The sequence below is a fragment of the Cataglyphis hispanica genome, chromosome 9 (genome assembly GCF_021464435.1).
Source record: "Cataglyphis hispanica isolate Lineage 1 chromosome 9, ULB_Chis1_1.0, whole genome shotgun sequence".
NCBI lineage: Eukaryota > Metazoa > Arthropoda > Insecta > Hymenoptera > Formicidae > Cataglyphis > Cataglyphis hispanica.
Window position 1 is genome coordinate 2,632,441 of NC_065962.1, and position 7,120 is coordinate 2,639,560.

Here is a 7,120-nt window from a genome sequence, read left to right on the forward strand (position 1 = left end):
CCTCCTTCTCGGATTACCCTTTCATCTTTAGATTCCACTCTACTTATTGTCTCCTGCTTTTTTAACCGCTTTCTTTTACCTAATCTCTCTTAACTTTCTTTCCCACCATTTTTCCTTTCATTGACTTTTCGTTTTCATATTGATTTGCCATGTGCTCTATCTTAATTCGATTAATTTCCATCCTCCAGAGTCATTCCATGGGTCTTCTCTCTCAACTCTTTGTCCTTTCCCTCGTTACCATACTCTGCCTTATCTTTCTGCCTTATTCTTCTTTCTTATCCTCCATTTTTTTCCGCTTCCCACGTGACTCTTCCTTTCGTTTTTTCAATTGTTTCTCTCTTTCTCTCTCTCTCTCTCTCTTTTTCTCTCTCTCTCTCTCCCATCTTCCTAATCTGTAAATCACTTCAATTTTTACATCCTTTCCTTTTTTCAATTCTTCACTCAACCTCTTTTTCTTTATTCATTCTTGATTACCTTGCTCCATTTTTCTATTTGCTCTCACTGTTCCCTATTACAACTCCATCCCATTTTCCTCCGAGCACACTTTTCTCCACTTTCACTCTTGCCCATTGGAAACAGACGTCTAGTAATTTTTAGTAATTTCTAGTAATTTCAAGTATGTGTATTATCGATATTAAATAAAAAAAACTAAAATGACATGCAAGCAGATTATGGAATGGTAAGTTAATACATGTGACATTTTAATAAAAACTTATTCATACAATTTTATTTTGAAAATATTACATTGTGCTACATCGAATATATTAAATATTTATAAATTGTAAATTTTTTTTTATTCATTTTTTCACACTTGGAGCATTATACGAAGTACGGACAGATATGAAAACGAGGTTTTTAAAATGATCACGTAAATTGATAGATTGACGATGAAATTTTCAGCTTGCAACGCGACTGGAGATTTTGTTTGCATAAGAATGAAAATTACGTTTTTTGTTAAGTTTCCAGGAAAATTGTACCAGGCACTTTGGTAAATAGAGAGCCCTATGTTTTCCATTTCAGATTTCAGATAATTCCCGATAAAACTATATATAGTGTTAATTATATCATAAATGTACTCAGTACCATTAAACTTTTTCCTATCATAACAGTGTTACTGACTTTCAACGCTAAAATAAATTGAAATCCTGAAAAGCATATTTGTGTTACATTTGCTGAATATAAATCTTTTGAAAATGTATAATTTACATATTTTGTCGAAAAATTATAAATGATTCCTAATACTCACCGATTATGCATAATAATAATAATAATATACTGATAATGAATAATTCCATCAGCAATACGAAACTGATCAGATCGGCAAGTTCTCTAGTTAGCATTATCAGATAACGATGTCTTTGAATTAACACATTGAAATAATCGTTGATTCGCGGTTGTAACATCAAAGTTAATGAAATGTATCCTTATTTGTCCACAAACATGCAATGTAATGTTAAGAAACAATGCGTCGTTACCTTTGGGAAATGCATTAATGCACAGTATTGTCTTATTGCACATTGATATACTAAACAATACTTTTTATTATTATTATAATTAAATTATTATTTTTATAATTAAAAGATTTATACACAAAATATAGCAAATAATATTGTTTTCATATATATAGTTTTCATATATAGGGTGTTTCTAAATGAGTGAACAATTTTGAAGAAATTATTTTTTGTCGAAAATTAAGGGAGGTCTTTTAACATATATTCCTATTTTTTTCCCTGAAGAGTTACACTTCTTTAAAGAGAGATAAAAATTAGATTTTTATTTTTTATAATTTTGTTGTTTTTGTTTTATTTTCTTCTAACATTCACTATAACTTTTGTTTGTTTTTTTTCCTAAAATCCTAAAATTCAACTTCGTATAATTCGAAACTATGTACCATTTAGCACCATGCTATTCATGATATTTTATCTTTTTTCTTGAAAATTATTAATTTTACAAAAAAAATAAAAGAAATAAAAATATTTTTAAAGGATTCAAACTATCTAGCGCATAATTTTAGATGATCACATTTCGATTCGTTAAAAAGTTTTAATAAAAAATTGAATAGGAATTAGTTAGTTTTATTCCCTTATAACGATACAGTAAGATAAAAAAAATTTTAATAGATATCCTTTCTACCAGTAGAAAATGTTCACCAAATTTCATTTTTCTAACTTGTCCAAAATTAAAAAAAAAATAAAAATTTAATTTTTACTTTCCCTTTAGAAAGAATGTAACTCCGAAGAGGAATTATAAGTATATATATTTATATATAAAACTCTCAAACACAAAAAAACACAACACACCATACACAGGCGCGCGCGCGCGCTAGTTGCATCATCTGTTGTGTGCAAGTAGAGCAGGCAAAACTGAGGAGAAAAGTTATGAACCATTTTTTCTGTAATGCTTAGTAAAAGAGTTATTATTGAGTGAAGTCTAGCATCGCTGATCTTCAGCCGGGCGCACGTCGGTGAACCGTCGTAAACTTATGGGCGCTCATGCACACTACCAAGCGCGCGGTTCATCGACTGTGCGTAAGCTAAAGATCGGCGATAACAGATCAAACTTCACCCGAGTGAGTCTCGATTGCGCACTGATCGGACACAGGCTCGATCGAATACCGGCTCGATCGGACACATATGGTTGCAATTGGACACAGGTCCGATCGGACGCAGGCCCAATTCGACACAGACGTTATAAAGTACATGCATGAACAGAAAGCACTCGCGCGCACGCGCACACCCACACACGCGCACACACACACACATCCATACACGATTATATATATGCACACACACACACACATACATATATATACATACAGGATTTTATATGTATATATACATATATACACACACACACACACACACACGCACGCACGCACGCACGCACGCACGCACGCACGCACGCACGCACGCACGCACGCACGCACGCACGCATCACTAATCTATTCAGCTGATCGTTTTTAATGTAGATGACAAACCGATAGTACGTTATCGATTCTTTATGCTATATTTTTAAATTAATCAAGATGAGTTAAAAAAGGCAATTTTAAATCATATCATATAGTATTTTATAATACAAGATTATTGCTATACAATACTTATATATAAGTACACCTCAAGTGTGAATAGATTTATTCAAATTAATATTTTTATTGAATCATGTAATCTATTCGTTACAATCATTTGCATGTGTTTTATATCTTTTTTATAATTTTTATATTTAATGTTTACTGTGATAAAATGCCGCATTTTTGTCGAGGAAAATTCTATCCCGACATGCAGATATCGCCACCAAGTTACTTATCAAACAATCTTTATCAAAGTATCTTTATCAAAGAACTTAATAATTACGGAATGATGATATCTTATCCAGTTCTCCGGCATCTTACCCATATTTTTTATTAAAAATTTTTATTGTTGTTAATATTAAATTAATAAAAGATCTAGATTTATATTATAAACAAATACAAATATAATAACAATATTTTTGATTTGTTTTATTTTCTTTTGCTTCTGCATAATTACAAAAATTATGCCTCTTTCAAAATTAAGTATAGTATCTTTCCCCGAGTTATTTTATTTGAATATTTGATTATATGTACGTAATTCTTTAATATGAAAATATTTAAAAGAAAGAAAAATATTACTAACAATAAAATAATATACATATAACCTAAATTTGTGTAAAATAGAAAATTTTTTAAAAATGAAACATAATATAAAACACATTTCTTCAAAATATAAAACACAAAAAATTCTACACAAGTAAATTTGTTGTTATTTAAAATTGTTATTTAAAATTTACAATATTTTGTAACATATTATTTATCAAATTTGTTTCACATACAATTGTTATGATGGAATAATAAAATAAGTAACGTATAATGCATAGTTTTTATATAAAAAAAAAATCATATTATTTTTTTACATGATTAAAAGGAAATATAAACATAAATTATGAAATTTAAAAAACAAATTTTTCTTATTCTTAAAATTTTTCAACAACTTACAACTGTATTGATTAAGAACTCATTTAAAATATTATTGCAGCTGATAAAAGCGTTTCGCCATATAAGTTACCGAAAAGGGAAAATATAAAATCTTGATATTCTCATCGCTATGCTAAAATGTTCTTTAGAGCGTTGCAATTTCAATGTAGAAAATATTCTTTATAGTCTTTGAACAGTCGCGATTGTATCAATAAACTTCGAGTTCGCAGAGATACTTACCGCACAACAAGTGCCTAAGGCACAACGCAATAGCGATTAAATGTCATAAACTTGAAGTGGCCATACGCCGATAAGCCATGTAATCAATTTGAAAGGGATCATTGCGTATGCGATATCGTTCTTCTACTGTTCGCTTGCCATTGTCGAGATAACGACTAACTAATGCCAATAACCGATGATCTGCTCGCTATATCGATAGAACGCAGGTATTTCAACTTATTTTTTATTCATTAGGGATATTAAGAAATATTATGTTATCAAATTTCCTCTATGCTTAAAGTCAAATAACCGACGATGTTGACACAAAATGCTGGTATTACGATTCATTTTTTATTCAACAGATATACATGCTCATCAGTCTGCTTCGATACTCTTAAAGCATTATGAATTGTGAATATAAGTCACGCAATATGTTCCTTGAATAAAAATTTATGTGATAGATTCTTAATTGTTGTCGTCCATGGAGCAACTAATTCTTTATTATGTGAATGTTAAAAAAAAACGGTGTGCGTTTTGCTCCAACGCATCTATATTACATTTTATTTCATCTGGTTATCCGTTAAATTAAATAGTATAGATTCAATCTGTCCGAAGTGAAAATGCATAGCGAATAATTCACTTTTTTCTTTATGTTGCACGTCATCGCACTTAACATACTGAGAAAATATAATGCGATATAAGTGAATAATATCGTCAAGAAGTTTTATCTCGCCACAATAATATAATAATTCAATGATTGCAATAATTGATAATTTAATGCGGTTTTAATTAACAATTTATTGATAAAACATTCGAATAAATTATGACATTTTAGTTATTTTTTTATTTTGTCAAACGTGTTATAAATTTATACTTTCTAAAAATACTTTATACTTACACATGTTATATTTTATACATCAACCATTATACGAAGTATAGACAGATATGAAAAAGAAGTCTTCAAAATGTTTACTAAAGTTGACAAATTTATCGCAATAAAATTCCCAGTTTGACACATGGCTGGAGCTTCTGTCTAATAAAAATGAAGACTAGATTTTTCGACAGTTTGATCGGAAATTCATACCAAGCATATTGATAAATAGAGTAGCCTATATCTTCCATTTGGAACTTTTGATGGACTTCAGATAACTTCCGATAAAATTATACACTGATAGTTTTATCATAAAACAGTTTGTGCCATTAAACTTTGTCCAATTGTAATAGTGTCTTTGTTTTTCAATACTATGATAAACTAAAATCCTGTGTAAAAGAAATATTTGCTTGCTAAACATATAGAGATTTTCTTACATAACTTACATAATTTATAATATGTAATAATTTATATGTTTTATGCAAAATAGTATTAAGTAATTTAATATTTATGCAAATACATGTGCTTATAACGAAGAGTTCTGATAATAAAATAGGACTAATTATTTCAACAAGTTTTCTGGTCATTCCTATCAGGTAAATATGCCTCTGTAAAAGTTTGTTGAAACGATCGTAGATTTGTGGACATGTAATATCTAAGCTTGCAAAATGGGCTCTTAGAATTTTTATTTGACCACAAACATATAACGTTGATAAATAACACATCATTATCTTTGTAAAATAAAAATACATTAATATACAAAAAAATAATATTCATGATTGTAATATAAAAATATATTTTATAATACAACAAATAATTGTTGTATATTGTTTCTTGCCATAATTTTGATGTTATTTTATCTTGCTATTTTATTTTATCTGAATTACAGTTTTGTATTAAAATATTTAATTTCTATTATTTTTTTAATAATTTTAATCTAATTATTTTATATAATTATAATTTTTGATGTTTTTTATCATAAATTTTTTATAATTGACATGTAATGGATAAAATAATAAATAATGCATACGGCATAAAAATTCTTGTAAATTTTAACAATGAGTTTAGTCAAGCAGTAATGAGTCTACATGCGTAATTGTTTTCTCTTATGTTGCTTAAAAAATATCAATCTTTCATCTATTCGGTAAAACTCTCTAAGTTGGGCTTATTCGCCGATGATCTTGATTTTGACATATGTTGTCAAGGAAGTTCTTCTGAGTGATTTTCCGCAAGAATTAAGTGGCGGACGTCATTAGATTAGAAGATACAATTATATAAAAAGGTAATTATACAGAAAAAGGGCAACCTCATGTATGACTTTGATTTTGAAATATGTTGTCAAGATCATCATCCTGAGTGATTCTGAGCTTGAAGAAAGTAGCGATTACGTTCCGTTCAAAAGTTATAAAGCATTAAAGAGAACTTCACTTCGTCTTGCAAAGTACATGCGTGGGCGCAGTGGATCCGTTCCCCCCCCCCTCCCCCGCCACGGAAGGGTGTTCCACTTCCAGAAAATATAACTTAACCCAAATATATTTCTAATTTAATTATATACCTCTTTCCGCACTGTAAGCAGGGGGCAGTGTTCCACATATAAAACTTTAATTTGCTATATCTTCTAAACTAATGCTGTCCGCCACTTAATTTTTGCGGAAAATTACTCAGAAGAACCTCCTTGGCAACATATGTCAAGGTCAAGGTCATAGGCCCAACTTCGAGAGTTTTACTATTTATTCTTTTTGCGGAAGAATTTATCAAACTTTTTTTTTATTTTTGTAATATAGTAATAATCTCAAACTCAACAATAGATAGTTTATCGTGTAAAGACAGAACTTTCGCGCTGTAGCAATATATTTATAATGAAAAAATAGAAAAACAAAATATATCCCCTTAATGAATAGCTATATAGGGTGTTTCTAAATAAGTGCGAAAAATTTTAGGAGATTATTCTTTGTCGAAAATTAAGAGAGGTCTTTCATATAAATACATATTCCTATGTCCCTCCCTGAGAAGTTACACTCTTTCAAAGAGGGAGGGGTCAA

General features: G+C 29.5%; 1 pseudogene; it reads right to left on the reverse strand.

The window, feature by feature from the left end:
• Positions 1-805: 805 nt before the first annotated feature.
• On the reverse strand, positions 806-1,904 carry LOC126851881 (odorant receptor 49b-like; annotated as a pseudogene).
• Positions 1,905-7,120: the final 5,216 nt, after the last annotated feature.